Genomic DNA, 17,369 nt, shown 5'->3' with positions numbered 1-17,369 from the left:
GTAATGCTTTATAGGCATCATTACTGGCCAGAAGTTGAGCAACTGAGATTTGTACTATTGATTGAAGACATTTCTTGTAAGATCTACAAAAGGAAGTGACAATCTATAATTTATTTTATTTTTCTAAGTAAGAATGTAGCAAGAGTACAGCAAAAGGAAACATGATTGACAGCCCATATATAATACAATATGTTTCACATAGGAGATCTCAAAGCATTGTAATTAGTGAAAAAGAAAATAATTTTTTTTGCCAAAGAGCTATCACCAACTCAACTCACAATAATTGTAGTTTCAGTTGAAAGAGTGCAGGGTTAGTTTAGAGAACGCAATTTAATGTTATCCCAAATGATAAGGCTCTTAAGCTTTGCTAGTGAAAGAGCCAAAGCAGCCAAAACCAACCCACAGCAGACCTCCCAATAACTGATGACTCTCAAGTACTGTTTGTTAACAAATATCATACGTTAATACTAATAGCAGTCAAGAACCTGCATTATATTGCCAACAACAGCAGTCTTCACAGGCCATGTTTCCCTACTGATATCCATTAATATTTTTGACCACAAATAGCAGCATATTACATAAAACTAAAGAAATATTTACATAAATTACAGCAACTAAGAACGACTCCAGGAAAAACATCCTACCTTCCTCAAGTACCTCAACACCTTAAAATGGTAATTTGGTTCTCTTTGTTGCCTATCCCACATGGTTGTAAGGTTTTTGAGCGGTTCCTAAATAATGCCACCCTCAAGCCAAAAAGGTCTAAACTCTTGAAGCAAGGCAGCCCAGCAGGCAAATCCCCAGGGTGCTGAGAGCAGAAAGAAACTCCGAAGCCAAAATGCTATTCAGAAGTTTGAAAATAAGTTAGGAATTTTCCCCAGAAAAGCTCTGCAGCAGAGGCCTGGCTGAACTGCCGGCTGCCGGGGAAACGTGAATCTCGACGGCTCTTCAAGGGACAAGGCATTCACCTGCTGCCAAGGAGCAACAGGTCTGCTCCCATTCCTGAGCTGCCAATGGGCTGAAGTAGCTTTTGCAACACACAGGGCAAATTAGCATGAAAAAGAAGTGAAACAAATTAAAAATGTTATGAAAATGAAAGCAGAAAGTGGTCACAAATTAGGATTTTCCAGGCTGCGACTGATTTGTGGGTTGTCCTTCAATTATTCTGGGTTTATAAGATCGTTACTATAAATATACTCATTAAGCCACTGCAAATATTTGATAAAGCTGCTCACCTGGTATTCATTTTTATGGAATCACATAAGATATTTGTAGGTCAAAGTTTAACATCAAAGTTCAGAGAAATGCTGATTGGGTTAATAAGGAGTGCAGTTCACAACAACATGCAAATAAAACTTCTCACGCCTAGAGAGTTCTACAAAGATGTTCTAATTCACCTTCACAATAGCTTTATCAAGGAGATAAGGACAAATTATCCTCCTTTTAGAAATTAAGGAAAGAAAAAGAGTCATTTACCCAGACTCACTGCGGGAGCGAGCAGGAGCTAACAAGCTTTTGATCTTTAGTCACGCACTAGTCGGCACATGTCTCCCGGATCTATCCGGGCACCATTTCCCACCGCAGCTACCAGATCTGAGGCGAATTCCTGATTGCAAGGTCTGCTCCTGTGTCAATACTGTCAACTGAAATTTCAACAGAAAGACATGGGAATACTTTCTAATGAAACAGTTCGGCAGCGAGATGAAGTAAGGACCGATTCTCCTTGCAGACTTGGCACATAAGTCTCATTAAAGTTAACAACAGATATGAGACTCATGTGCAAGGGAAAGCGATTAGAGCCTTAAATCCAGTCAATGTCGGGTTACTTCGTTGTTCCACTTCAACAACTTCTTTACTGCCTACACTGATGCTGCTTTCCCAAAGAAGTTTATTTGTACTTGCATTCTTCCTTCTGCAGCAATTTTTGTTAGAGAAATGCAAATAGTCCATGTTCAGCATTGCTAACAGGGCTGCCTCTGTGAGTAAAAATGGTCACACCTGGATAATTGGAAATGTGAGGATTAGGGACTGTTACAGAATTAAGGACTTCAAACAAAACTATAAGCAAAGCTCATAATTCAGTGAAGGCTGAGAACTGCCCAGAGGGATGAAGATGTACACACACTGCTTATTTCTTTGCTCAACACGGCAAAAATGCACCAGGAGGTTTTGGGAAACAGTAACTTTCTCCTTGAGCAGCAGGACTCTGCTTTCAGAGGCAGGATAGCTCAGCAGTTAATGTCTCATGCACACAAATATATACAGTTAAACCAGTGTTCAAACCATCAGCCAAGCATTGCATTTGTTTTTTTACCCAAAATAGCTAGAATCAACGCAGGGAAGGACTACACAGTGGCGTTTTGGCTCCACAAACCCCACTTTGCCTACCTGCTTAGCACAAGGCTGCTCTCCTCCCCGTCACCCACCAGAGCCCCTCTCCAGATTTGTTTCCACATCCCAGACCCTCCAGGTCACAAATCAACAGAGAAGGCTATGTTTTCAAGACCCTTACCCTGTTTACCTGGACCCAGTGAAAGCTTATAAATCGCATACGCGTATTACACAAGAATTAAAAAATAAAGCTAGTCAAGAAAACCTGGTTTACACACAGATGCTGTAAGATGTCAGAGCGGACGTAAATTAGGGAATATTTCTAGAGATGTATGATGTTATTACATGATGGAACAGTCTTAGATAGGCAGTAATACAAAGCTCGGTCATTTCTAAGCATAGACAGAGAAAAAATTATGTATAGAAGCTTCTCAAACGTTCCCATCACCAAAGGAAATAACGCTCTGCTCTCCACCAGCACAAGAAGCACTTTCTACCCACTCGCGTAATAGCCATACTGTCACCTATGTGACCACCAAGGTCTGCAGAGGCAATCTTTAATTGTTTTTTTGTAATTTGTATACAGGCAGTAAAAAAAACATCCAAAAATATGTATTTAAAAATATATATAAAATAAATATGACTGCATTGGAGTGTTTTTCTCTGGCTGCTACATTTCATCATCCAAATGAGGGAATTACAGAGCAGGAGGCACAACCCTATTCTATAATTTAAGATTCTTTTGGGGGATCAATGAATTACTGCAGCCACCCAGATGAGAATAAGATAAACATCTTACATGGGGAGGTTAAGAATAAATCAAACTAATGTAATTTAATCTGAAGCAGTAAACAGCCTCTGAGTCAAGAAGAAACAGCAGATACAATATGCCTTGAGTTCTGTAAAGCTTCTTACATTGTCACACAGGAGATTCTCATAACCAAATCAGAGAAGTAAGGTATAGATAAAAATCACCGTGAAAGCGCCTCCTCTCAAAAAGCCCTCCAAAGGGGGACTAGTAACTAGCAATGGCTTGCCACTAAGGTTATAGAATCATAGAATTGTTTAGGTTGGAAAAGACCTTTAAGATCATCAAGTCCAACCATTAACGTAGCACTGCCAAGTCCACCACTACACCATGGCCTTAAGCACCACATCTACACCTCTTTTAAACACCTCCAGGGATGGAGACTCAACCACTTCCTTGGGCAGCCTGTGCCGGTGCCTGACAAAGAAGATTCCTGCATAGCATTACTGTTGGCCTGGTTGTATGCAGTGCTTTTATTTATTACCTGGAAAACAGATTAGAGAAGACACTTCATAAAAACTATGAAATCATTTCATTTAGACTACATGAGGTTTCTGAGCTTTCTTAGGGACAGCAAGATAACCAGTATGATCTTGCACTGAGAAATGATCCTCATCCCCGAAATGAAACACTATAAACTACAAAGTGCTAGAGAAAGGAGGAAGGAAATGCCTAAATATGAAGCAGGGAACAGCTGGCTATTAGCTGGGCTGCTAAAAGGGATAACTACTTGAGGATGAGTCAGTGACACGAAACTGCTGCAAAAAAGGACAGATCTCACAATGGGTGCACTAGGAGAGATGTCAGACAGCATTAGAGGCAATTTTTCCACTTCATAAGACTTTTGAGAGTCCCCTTCTATATCTTGTTTGTCCAGAGCTTCTTCAAAACACAGTGCCCCAAAACGGAACAGTCCAGAGAAGAAGAGGAGGATTATCAAATATGGTCTACATGTTGATAGAACTGGGGTTTCAAGACTAGGGAAGAGAAGACAAGAAATAACATGTCAATGATCGAACAGTCTCCATGGCTACTAAGCCAGGAACAAAAATAAATCAACTTAATTTGCAGGAAATAAGATTTAGGTTGGATGCTAGGGATAATTTCCTGTCAAGATGACGACAAAGTCTAAGAGACTACCAAGGGATGCTGCAGAACCTGTTGCTTTGGAAGGTGGCATACCCTACTAGTAAGAACTTCTATCAAAGCCAGCTTAGCTAGAAGTGGCCTGATTTTGTTAGCTTGGAGACTGGCTCAGAGTTTTGTAATGTCCCACACACTCCACTTTCATGGAAGGGGTGGTCTTGAATGAGGGAGGTCATAGCATCATCTCCTCCTCCCATCTGGATTCAGCAGAGGCAGCTCTTCGACCTGTACATCTGTCTGCATGCAGGACTGGGATGAGAGAGTTGGCTGTGGGAGCACCATGTTCCGCTTAAGCAGGGGTTCCCTCTCTTCATCAGTCCTGCTGGCTCTGTGTGACCTATCGGCCATCCGTGACCCCAATCCCGTCTAGCTACACCTATCCTGCTTTCGTGCAAGAGGCTGGACTGAGGGATCTCTAAGGTCCAGAATGGGAAGCCAATGCTTCCAGAAGGTGTGTCACAGAGATGGCTTTGATTTCATAAAGGCTGAATCCATTCTAGTTTCAATTGTTTTCTCCCACAACAGACAATATAATTACGAGCTGTCTGATGATGCACAGCAGGAATTAAATACAGTTTTCCTAACATTAGGCCTGGCTCCCTTCACCTCACATCATAAATGCAAAGAAAAATATATATTTGAACAGTCCTGGTCTTAAGTGGCTCTAATAGCTCTCTCACATGCTATAGTCTTCAACATTACAAAATTTGTAATCATTTTTTTCCCTTTCATTCAGTGCGTATGTATTAAAATTATTCATGGTAGAGAACAACTTTCCACAAACAGGATTCTATGCAAACTCTGTAGTTTTCAACAAATTACATAATTAACCCAGCAAATAACCCCTGAAGCAAATGAACAAACACGTAGATACCGATATCCATTCTTGTTTGTTCCTTCAACCACATCAACTCCATTTTCCCTGTGCACTCAGAACTTTAACTGAGGTTGGTGGACAGTGGGTTTTAGTCAGTCCTCTGCTCCCACAGCGAATGGGCAAGGTCCTGTAGGTGCCAACCTTTTTGTCTCTCAAGTCCTCTTGCCTGCACAATCCCCTACCCTTTGGCACCAGAAACACGACGTTATTTTGGCAGAAACTGCGCTTTCCCTTCAGCAAAACCCAGGGATCACTTTTGGGAAACAGAGCTCCAGAAAAAGTACAAAGTTTAACTCACAAACAGGTCAAGCAGATTTTCTGATCAGGTCTTTTTTTATTCTATGTTTACACTGCAAAATGCTCCAACCAGGCTAAAATCCCACCCAAGCTGTTCACCAAACACTTTAGCTACATCTCGGCATTCTTGCAAAATACACGAGCGCCTTCCATTTCACTTCTAGTGAGAACGCAGTACAAAAACTGCCCATAAAGTCAACCACAGATTCCAGGGGGAAAAAAAAAAAAAAGAAAAAAAAAAGTGTCCTGACTCATTAATGTTCCTCAGCCAACACACCCTTCTGCAACCAGCTCCATAATCCATGAGAAGATGAAGACTGGAGCTGGGAGAGGTGAACCGGTTGTCACTGTGCTGTAACACTGAGCCACACCGTGGTCCTTGTTTGCTTTGCTGCTTATGGATTTTTCTTCATACGCTGTCCGGGTAACACTGATGAAAGGAGAAACACTGACGAAAGCCCTGTTCCACCATAGTGGGCTCACTGTGATAATATTTATAGAATAAATAGGTGCTGAGAGTGCAAGGGTGAAATATGACCCTGGCACGGTATGACATTTAATAATTAAGCAAGTTTTGGAGTTCCCAGGTACAGAAACATTGGCCTGATTAATGTCAAAGCAGTAAACGCTATCTTTAAAAGTGTTTTATTATGAGTGCAGAGGTGAGGAAAGAGAATTTAAAGCAACCAAAAATGTAAAGCTTTCATTTCAACGCAGTTCTTTATTCCTTTTGCTTTTAGCTGGAGAAGCACAGGCACGGTACAATGCCTAACCGGCCATGCAGCAACCTGTCCAATTTACAGCAGTGTTTGGCAATTAAAGGTTTTCCTTCAGGTGCCTACAGTCATGATGCAAAAGAAAAGCCACATGACTGATTACAGCCTGCGCTCTCTCTGGAAACACAAAATAAAAGAGGGATGGGGGGGAAAAAAACCCAACCTTCCTGTTTAGGTGGAGTTCAGGAGCTAGTCAAAGAGATTCTACTGTTACATACGTCCACCTTTCTGTCCCAGATGGATGGAGACATTCCTTGGGATGACGACAAGGAAGGGCCAGTGTGGTGACAGGTCGGGCAGGTGGAGGATAGCGTGCTGGCAGTCATGAAAGTAGGACATGCTTCCTTCGGCCCCCAACTCCCCAAATATCAGATGCAGATTTTAACTCTCTGGTTACCAATGACGGACGCCAGAAAGTGGCAGTGAGGAGCATGGTTATCTTCTCATTTAGAAATGAGGCCTTATTTCCACCACGCAAATTTTGATCCACTAATTTCTAATTCTGGTTCTCTCTTGTTTACCAGTTATTGTCTTAACATAGTTCTTGGGGACATCACGAAGCCTAATTCATTCTTTTGCTCTGAACTATATTGACCTCTATAGAAAAACACGTTACTTCAGAGAAATTAGAGAACAGGCCCTGGGTAAAGTTTTCTGTCCCGTTTTTTGGGGGAACAAAACCAGATTTACAGTCTGAAACTTTCAGTACCAAATTCAAAATTTTAAAATATAGGTCAAATTTGCAGTGTAAGGAGCTTAATTATTCATTGAAAACACAATCTATGTTTTCCCACAATTATCCTATAATGCATTATACAAGTACCCAGCCAAATTGTACAAGGGAGGCTGAGAAAAGAGAAAAAATTTTCACCGCAGCATTAAAGACTGACAACTGCTGGAGGCAGGTTACCAGACTTAACTGACAAATTATTTCACCTGTTATTGCAAATCCTGCATTCCTAAGCACTTTAGACAAACCTCTTCATAAACCTCTTAATCTGCCACTTGAAACAATTCCCAGGCTGGAACATTCAACTCAAGTAATATAAAGTTAACCCTCACCAAAGAAAACTCACAGCTTTAAAAAGATGTGCTCTGCAGCAAACTTAGCTTGAGTCAGACGCTTGCAAGTTCATTCAAACCTGACTGATCTCTAAAGGCAGAGGTTCTTTTGTTAAGATGGGAAGAATGGAAAGGAAATTAAAGGTTAAAAAATGATTAAGATAAAAATCACGCAAATGAAGAAGCCACAAAGAAACAGGAACTGCCAGATGATTATTTTTAACAAAACCCAAAATACCCAAGTATAACTATAAGGTTGAAAAAGGTAGCTCGTTAAACTGACAATATAGATGAATTACTATAGCCAGAAAGTTTTCCTTAACTGCTTGTAAATTAAAATGTATGTATATAAACCTGTCCAGGTCAACACCAATTTTACTCCTGAATGAAGATGCTGTTGTTGGGAAGTATAAAATCTTTCCAGATCTAGATTACAATTCCTAAATCCTGGAAGGTTGCATCAAGTCAACAGCACACCGAACTAAGAGTCAGCTGTCACTGACTTACTTTCTGGCTTCTAGTGAGTCATTTCTCCTGTGTTTGTTTCTGTTGAAGCCCTTCCTCAGCTTTGACCACAAATAATATAAACGCCTCAGAGCAAAATTTTTCTTTCACTGTATGTCTATGTAGGGCCTAGCACCAAGAGGAACCAGGATTTTACCTTAAGGCAAGCAGCATCAAAGAGAGATTCATAAATCCCTCAAAGGCTGTTCTTCCCACGTAGTTTGATTTCTGCAGAGGCCAAGGAACGCTATACAGTAATTTCTCCATTAATCCCAAGCACTCGTGTTTCACTTGTTGCATCCCTTCCACCGGTGCTCTCCAGTTCTGAATGTAACTGGCACTAAAGCCTCAAACACATTAATTACAGGTAGAACATCTGATGAGGAATTTAAATGTAAAGCAAAAATCCAGCATTCAGTCCTCCATGAGTACAGAAGTTAAAACGAATCTGCACTAGAAAGACTATCATCTGATGTACTGCCACCTGATAACTTATAGTCTGTGTTTGACAGGGATCTACTCATGCTTACTCAAGGAGATTTGTGCATGATTCAAGATCATAAAACAACTCAAAGTAGAAGGGACTTCCAAGTCTCTAGTCCCTCCTCCTGCTGAAAGCAGGGTCAGCAGTGAACTCCAACCAGGTTGCACAGAGCTTTAGCCAGTCTTGTCTTGAAAACCTCCAAAGATTCGTAATCGTTAATGATCTGAAAGAAACGACCCCTTTCAAAGCAACACAGGAGTTCTGGCCTCAAAAGGTTTTGTGTGATACGCCTCTAATTCACTCTGACATGGAAGCATTTCACTGTTGTACTGAAGGTGTTTCCATCTCACCTTCTCTCTTTTAGCCCATCAGGCTCAAAACATATCTGTAGTCTTAAAAACCCCAGACGTTGCATTGATGACAGAGTGAAAATCTGGGTCCATGTAAGCTGGAGATGGAATCTCCATCAGTAGAGGTTTCAGTAGAGCTCAGTCCCTGGCTACAGGGCCCCAGGTATGGAGAGATATGAACTTAAACTCAGAAATTCTTACTTGAAACTCTGGTTGATAATTACATTCATTTTAAGGAGACAAACTGTATTTTTAGCAGCCTATCAGTTTCTTAACCAGCAGACGAGTCTAAAAGGCATTTCTCTAAGATCCAAAACAGGACTGTAAGATCAGAGGATAGTTCTGGTTGGAAGGGATCTACATAAATCTTTATCCCAACCTCAAGCTTAAAGCATGGTTAGCTACGAGGTCAGACCAGAGATTTAAAAGAAAAATATACCCACACCATCAAAGTGATTCTACAAACACCCCGTATTTCAAAAAAGGAAAAAAAAAAATTCATATTTTTAACTCAGTATTGTCTCAGGTTTTGGAAAACACATTTGGAACATTCGGTTTTGGTTACGCAGGAAAACAGACAATATAGGGGGGACAGTGAATTGTTTCAGTGTTATATACAACATGGGTTAAAAATCCATGTGACTTCAAAGGGAGATTACACAAGATTATAGACCTAGGGTGAAATTCTGGCTCTGATTAAAATCACTGGCAAAAATCCCACTGGCTTGACCACTGCCAGGATTTCACCTCTAATCTGAAGTGCCCACGTTTTACCCTGCAAACCCACACATGCAGAGCCAGATGTATCTTACGAGTGCATCTCTCCGCAACAATAAAGCCTGGAGAACTTTTTGTGATCTCCCCCAGAGCTGTGTGAGTTTTGTCTCATTTCTAAGATATTCTCCCTTCCACTGTAGGGTTTTTTTTCTATACAAATTAGAAAGATTGTGTATGCAAGCAAAAACAATGGAACTGTCTGGAAAAAAAGCTGTGAAACAGATTTTTCTGTTCTTTCAAGCCATGGCTTTAGGAATAGCAAGGAGCACAGAAGCCTTCCTCCCATTTCACTGCCTTTTCCACCACTGGTGAGCCTGGAAAGACCATGCTCCATCTTCAATAATGGCACAAGAGTGTTCTCCTGACACACAGTAGCTTGCAGAGCATCCTTTAGAAAAGCACCCTGAGCCCAGCACAGTGCCTGTGAGATCCAGGTGAGTGCGGAGGTGGGAATACTGTTCACATCAGCATTTCATCCACGCTTCTGACATCCACGTTCTCCTTTTTAATGTCCACTTACCTTTCCCACAAGGACGCTACCAGGGGAACAACTCCATAACTGAAAAAAAACCAGTCTAAGAGCAATCACGGAAGCGCCGTTAATCGTTCTTTGTGCCACAGATAATGTTTCACGTGGAGACCAGCAGCCCAAAGGCAGTCAGATTAAAAACAAATTCTGATCCTCATTCTTACAGTGTTTCCTCATTCCCCTGGGCAAATCCTGCTTGACTGTTCCAGCGTGCCCTGCACCAGCAAGCTAGAGAGCACAAGGCCAAAACCTCTACACGTGACCAACACAGCAACAGAGAGAGACCCAGGAACCGCCTTCCATGCTATTCCAACCGGAGATGATCCACAGCTGTCAGTGCACAGTTAAAAACATGTGTGGTACAGCCCCCTTGGATGCTGTCTGGGGAATCTTGCTCTTCCCAGCAAGTATAGAGGTTATGCATTATCATATACTCCTCCCTGCCAGGTAAACCCAAGGCATCCCAATTTATTTTGGCAAAAGGCATTGCCGGAGTCCATCCCAATGCCACCAGTCATTTCACTCATGCTTCCAACACAGCTCTGCACTTCAGCAAGAGGTTTCCCCAGCTAAAAAATTAGCATAATGCTCATTTACAACAAAAGTGTTGTGACAGTTAACTGTGTAATGCTTGTAAAGACCTCTGAAAATACAAATAGTGTTGAATTATTAACCTGGATTATTATTGCTTATGCAGAATTTTGGATTGGGGTTTACAAAGGCAAGAGAAGATTAATTATAACTTGCCCTAAAAGCAAAACAGGAGGAAGCGGAACACCCTCAATTTTGCTCTCATGAAAAAATGCAGTCACTTAGAGCAGCCTGACGATGCTGAGCTTGCCAAGCTCAGTGGCCAGCGTGCAAGAGTGCTCAAGTGAGCACTAAGCACACAGCCCACAAGAAAGGGATCAGTTGATTCCTGCCTCTCAGCAGCACACAGACAAGCAAGGCAGCTTCCCCAAACATATAAAATGCTCCTTCTCAGACTGGCCCAGGGACAAACCTTAACATGTACACAACTGAAAAGCATCAACGCGGGAAGATCTTCTTCCCAAAACCACAACACATGGATTTTTTTTCCCCTCTTCTCAAAATAATTAGGTCGTAGACTTAAATCTATCACAGACATCTTGCACTATGAACTCTACTCTCCAAAAGTACTGACAGCCTTGTACTTATCATTGCCCAAACAGATGAAAGAGCTAAATAACAAGAATAATCCATGTCAGCACAACAAGAAAAATTAACTTACTGCTAGCAATAATCAGTAATTTTTTACCTTGATCATATCTCCCTAAAGAAGGAAGCACTGCACTTTAGAAGACCTCAATACAAAGATTATCAGAGTTAAGCAGTTTAGGTACCTCTGCAAGTGAAACTGTGGTTCCTGTGCTGATACGGAAAAACTTTTGCCGGCTGTAGCAGCAGAGCAAGCTAATTTCTTCAGAGGATGGGGGGCTATTAATCTTTGGCTGAACACAGTGTATGTGCTAATCAGAATTAATATGCTTGATTCAGCCACTATTTCTTTATTTGGATCTAAATGTTCACAAAATCAGCAGGGATTTTTTTTTTTAAATCTTGCTGCAGATGGAAATTTCCATACTACGGTTCTGCAATGATTGTAAACAGGAGACTGGTTTCAACATCATCAGATCTTAACCCTTTATATAAAGAACAGTGACTGAATAATCTGTAGGGAAGGGAGATCAGGGCAACCCAACAAGGGTTCTGTGCAGAAAGGAGGAACTGAAACTGAGAGCTACATTGCTGCCCAGCTCCCCATTTTTAAACTGTAATGAAGACAAAGAAAAAGGTAAAAGAAAAAAGATAAAAGAAACAATAGGTCACTAACTTTGCAGACCTTAACACTTTATAGTTAACATCTGCATCTGCTCCTTAATCCAGTATTATATATTAGCTTGCACATCACAAAGTAAATGCATTATAAGAGAAAAGCTTATACAAATTCTACAGGACTCCTTCCAACTCCCTCACCACCTACTTCAAGAGGTATATACAGTTTTAATACTGGATGACTTCATTTTTGAACCATGCATCCAAAACCTGACGTCTTTAGTCTTTTCTCATGAACCTGAAGAGTGAACAGGGACAGAGGATGCATCCTAAAATACAGTCTTTCTCATTCACGTTACCAGGCTGCTGTGTGGAGGAGAAGCAGACGATGGTGTGGGCTTCCACCATCCACGTTCCGTATCCCTCCAATTTGCTGTACGTGCTGGAGATGCAGTGACTCTGCCTCTGTCGTACCTTTAATAGAGTATGTTTTCCAGCAATATGTGTTCACAGGAAAAGGAGATGGGGGTTCTGAGTTTCCAACTCTTGTTGAGTTGCTTTTAAGCTGCTTCAGGATTTGCCTCAATCTTCAGACATCTATGGGGGGATTAAATGTTTCAAGGGTGTATTTATATAATCCAGGTCTAAGTTATCTGAGGGATAGATTATCCCTGCCACACCTCTCCATGGCAGCAGCCAGGCAGGTTTGCTTTGTTTTCCGTCCAAGGAAGGATAGAGTAAAAAATAAAATAACAGTTTTGAACAAAACAATACCTAAAGAGCTAAGGAATTTCATAGTGGTTTGGGGTTAAATCCCAAAGTCTAGGTCTTCCTTAAGGCTTAAGTTATAAATCAAATGCAAAACTGTCAAGATCTTGCGTCACATGTAGGAAACCCAGACAAACATTTCAAGTTTAGAAAAAACATTTCAAACCCCTGAAATACAACCAGTCTGGTTAACAAACACACATTCCCCAAGCAGAGATGTTCCAGTTCATGACTTCTGTACTTCGAACTGAGAAGCGATCCGGCCGAGGCAGCCTTGTGCAGTTTGCAGTCTCCACTGGAGAGGATTTCCCCCAAAAGTCTCCTTTGAACATTCCCACCTTTAATAAGATTTATGAGGCTTGTTTACTGTCTGTTGTTTAATACGCTATTCTCACAAAACCCTCTTGCTACGCTGTTACAGCAGCCTGAACAAAACCAAAAGCGAGATCCAAACGTTTAAGCCTCCTTCTACTTCTAGCGTATTTTTGCCACCAAGGGACTATCATTTGGTCCCTACAGTTCTACATTCACTAATTAAAGAGTGCATCTCATCTGCGTTGCAACACTAACCATGCAAAACCAATCAACCACCTATTACACTCATGAATTGAAATCTGTATATCATACCACAAATAAAACCACATATTACCGTGTCCTTTCAAAATAAGATGAATATTCTCCCTCACAGAAGGGTTTCCTTTTATTTTTTGCTTAAACCTAACCAGAGGGAGCTGGAAAGCCTGGCCCTTTGTGAGTACCAGTCCCTTGAATTCCTTGTCCGAGTTTGCAGCTTATGTATAGCTTTTGATTAATATTTATTTGACCATTTTGACTTCCTTTTGACTTCTGCATATCCTACTGGGCCTGGTTTCACTAAACTGGCAGTAATCCCCGTTAAGTTAAATTTTGTATTTTTATACGCATTAACGTGGATACTTTTTGACACTGTGGTTTTACTTAAAAAAAAAAAGAAAACAAAAATCGCCACACACAAAATGGCTACTTTCATACACATGTGAGCAGGGGCTACAGTTTGCTGCTGAATTATTTCATAGATTTGAACACACTGCTCCAAGAAAAGATCTGTAATTGTTTAGCGGTTGGGCTGCTGGCAGAATTCCCTGCCTGGGGCTGTTTTTATAAATAGGCCTGAGGACAAACAAACAAGCTACTAATAACAAGTCGACTGTTCTGTTTTGAAGCAGCCCTGCTTTGTGTTGTCCAGCGCACGAGAAGCTCAAATGGCAAATATAGCAAAACCCACGGCAAGAAGTAAGGGTCGATCATGCCAGGAATCAGTGGCACTTCTATTTCTCTAAAATGCGAAAATTTCAGTTCACTAAAATAAGCTTAATTTGGGGGAAATACCGAAATACACAAGGCTGTGTATCGCTGTGCTGTTTCAGATCTCCATTTCCACTATTACTAGGTGAAGTTAAGAAAAGAGGTAAAATGGCTTATAAACAGACATCACCAACACCAGAAAGCCTGGTGAATGCCTAAAACAAGCTGGTATTGCTTTTTCCACCAGTTCTTTTCACCACGTCCCACTCATCACGACATCAAAGATCTGGACAATACGCAGAACATCCTGTTTGATCTTAGGAAGTTCTCGGATTTGTCAGGAACACGAAGGTATCTCATCACAACTTTTACGGGAGCTTCTCTTTCCGCAGGTAATCCATTGGGTTCTTAACCAACAGAGCAAAGGTCAGATTTTCCAACATCTCTGTTTCAGTCTGTTCCCCTAATCTTATCACGCTGCAGGTTTTTTTTCTTGCTTTCAATGTTTTGTGAAGATGATTTAGGCTTCCCGGCTAAATACTCAAACCCATTTGTGATCCTTCAGTACCTTTCTTTGAGAAAGACACTCTTTCTTGGATATCCTTCTCTGGTATTTCATACACTTCTTTCTCCTTCAGGAAAAAAATACAGTATCAGTAGAAGATATTTTTCACCTTTGGCCTTGGAAGCTTATTTGTTACTAATCAATAGAAGCCAGAGGAGTTTACATGGGAACGACCCATCCTGAGGCAGTAACTCTTCCAAGCAGTGTGGCTATAATAAATTATTTTGGAGGAAGGTAAGGAAAACTAGGCCCCTTACTCTTAAATTTATCTTCCATTGTTTATGGATCTTACCTCCGTTACTTGGAGGATGATCTTCACCAGCCTCTATTGGCCCAGGGTTCTTTGACGCAGACACCATAATTTTGCTGCCTGCTGCCCATTGTCTCTGCTAAGCTTCCTCTTGGAGGGGCTTATTTTTTCTTTCCATAACTGTGTTGCTTTTGCTTTGTTTTGTCTTTTGTGTCCTCCTTGGAGAGCATAATTTGTCCCCACAGCCCTCCTCAGAGACTTAGCAGCTCTCTTATCTCTTTCTTTATGTCATTCAGCATTAGCAGCTTAGTCTGCGAGAAAACAAATCCTCTTTTTTGCTGATAAGAAGAGCCACTTACGCTCTTCCTTCCCCTTTGCTTTCTCCTCTCTTTGGAGGGAAGATCTAGCCAGTTCTAACGCCACTTCACGAGGTGACGCAGGCAAGAACATGAAGTCTAGCGGACCATACGCAATTGCTACCGAGGTGAGCACTTTTCTGCTAATACCCAGAAATGATGGAGTCAGCATGGATTAAAGAAACAACGAAGCGCTCAGCATTTATGGCAACACACTGACACATTTCAGGGTATGATGTGCTGCAGCCCCAGGGAAACAGCAGTAACATTGCTAGCATAGATGAAAAGACTCTAGGTAATAATATAAAACCATGTTCGCCCAGAAGAAAATCCTCTGTGGTAGAACTACATTGGTCCTAATAGCAGCAGAGCAAAAGACGAGCTGGTAGGAATAATACGTCGTCAGAGCAGCGGCTGGTTTCTCTCCAGAATCACCAGCCACAGAGACACAGTTCCCTTGGCATGGCAAATGCCATGCAGCCCTCCCAGAGAGTGCCTTCATAAATCAGCTTCGCTGCCACGAGATGAATTTGTACTTGGTAGAATTTCAAATGGTCCACAGTCTGCAACGTAAAACTATCACAGCTTTCAGCAAAACGTAACTTCTCAGACCTCCACAGGATGGTGGTGGGGTGAACAGACACCAAAATGGACACCAGCATCCTCTCAAGGGCGTCTAGACTGGGAGGTGAGCCAAAGGCAATGCCAGGCCAGGGGCTAGGCAGTAGCTGCTCTCTGGATAGATGGACTACTACAGGGCTGTCAATTCAGCAACTTTTCCAAAAGCACTAAATCCATAGGAAAATAAAAAAATAATCCTTACTACAGCACAAGCATTACCAAATAAATTACTTAAACATTTCACTACATTAGTTTACATACATGAAAACAGTTTTGTTCTTGAAATCTTGCTGCTTCTCAGCAGATATCTAACAGCACAAGAAAACCTTCAGAGCACCTACTTACACAAGAAGAGGGGAAAAAGACATTCTTTTTCAGCTTTAACAAAATCAGTTGTTTCTGCAAGTTTCTGCCGTCCTGCTATACCACAGCTGCTCCAGCCCCACCGTCAGCTTTAGCCAATTGTAAGTCATCAGTTTTCAGCACACATTGCAGCTGAAAGCCAATTCAGCTGGTAGCACTGCTGGAAACGAATCATTGTTTGCCCAGATCTTGTATTAACCTTTTCTTTCCCTTCAATATCACCACTGAAAAAGGACAGCTCACACCCTGCAGAGAGACCAGAGAATACAGATAGCAAATAGGGGAGGAGGGGGATATAAAAAGGGGAAGCAGGGAACAAGAAAATCTTATAAAACATAGCATAAAGAAAAAGGAAACAAAGCTTCAAAAATTATTCCAAGCATTATCAGCCTCTCAAGCCAGCTGGAGAAGACCCTGAAGCAGAGTCTAAGCAACCACTTCAAATGGGCTCAGCATCTCTCAAGAATTGAGAGCTGCCCAGGAGAAAAGGACCTGGGGGTGTTGGTTGACAGCTGCCTGAACATGAGCCAGCAGTGTGCCCAGGTGGCCAAGAAGGCCAATGGCATCTTGGCTTGTATCAGGAATAGTGTGGCCAGCAGGACCAGGGAGGTGACAGTGCCCCTGTACTCGGCACTGGTGAGGCCGCACCTCGAGTGCTGTGTTCAGTTTTGGGCCCCTCACTACAAGAAGGACATCGAGGTGCTGGAGCGTGGCCAGAGAAGGGCAACGAAGCTGGTGAAGGGTCTGGAGCACAAGGCTTATGAGGAGCGGCTGAGGGAGCTGGGGTTGTTCAGCCTGGAGAAGAGGAGGCTGAGGGGAGACCTTACTGCTCTCTACAACTCCCTGAAAGGAGGCTGTAGCGAGGTGGGGGTCGGTCTCTTCTCCCCAGTAACAAGCAATAGGACAAGAGGAAACGGCCTCAAGCTGCGCCAGGGGAAGTTTAGGTTGGATATTAGGAAAAACTTCTTCACCAAAAGGGCAGTCAGGCATTGGAACAGGCTGCCCAGGGCAGTGGTTGAGTCCCCATCCCTGGAGGTATTTAAAAGCCGGGCAGACGTGGTGCTTAGGGACATGGTTTAGTGGTGGACTTGGCAGTGACAGGTTAACGGTTGGACTCGATGATCTTAAGGGTCTTTTCCAACCTTAACAATTCTATGATTCTGTGACTCTATGGACTATATACCCCATGAATAAAAGAAGTGTGAAAAGCAGGTTACCCTAAACAGAGAGAGGCCAAAGTATAAGCAGGCTTAGCTCCAAAGGTCATGTTGTTTTAGTCAAACTACCAAACATCTGCCCTATCCGCTTGCCCTAATCACTCTCTCTACTGTAAATTTAAAGCTCTAGACAGCTACTACTGCTGCAAGGATGACAGAAGTAGCCCTAACTAAACATGTTTAATTCTGTCCTAACAATTTGGTCAG

The 17,369-nt window shown here is 41.9% G+C and overlaps 1 protein-coding gene across 2 annotated transcripts in view; it reads right to left on the bottom strand.

The window, feature by feature from the left end:
• PRKAG2 (protein kinase AMP-activated non-catalytic subunit gamma 2) overlaps positions 1-17,369 on the bottom strand; it is a 228,908-nt gene that overhangs the window by 191,170 nt on the left and 20,369 nt on the right. Inside the window, exon 1 of one of the 2 annotated variants that reach the window (XM_087730609.1) lies at positions 11,306-11,314. The exons of the other annotated variant lie outside the window; for it this stretch is intronic. The gene's annotated coding sequence lies outside the window, so the exon portion shown is untranslated. Of the gene's footprint in view, positions 1-11,305; positions 11,315-17,369 lie in introns of those variants that run through there. 2 annotated transcript variants of the gene reach the window in all.

Source organism: Nipponia nippon, unplaced genomic scaffold, assembly GCF_047370975.1.
Source record: "Nipponia nippon isolate SJK-2023a ecotype South Korea unplaced genomic scaffold, ASM4737097v1 scaffold_1, whole genome shotgun sequence".
NCBI lineage: Eukaryota > Metazoa > Chordata > Aves > Pelecaniformes > Threskiornithidae > Nipponia > Nipponia nippon.
This window is presented reverse-complemented; position numbering and strand designations above follow the sequence as displayed.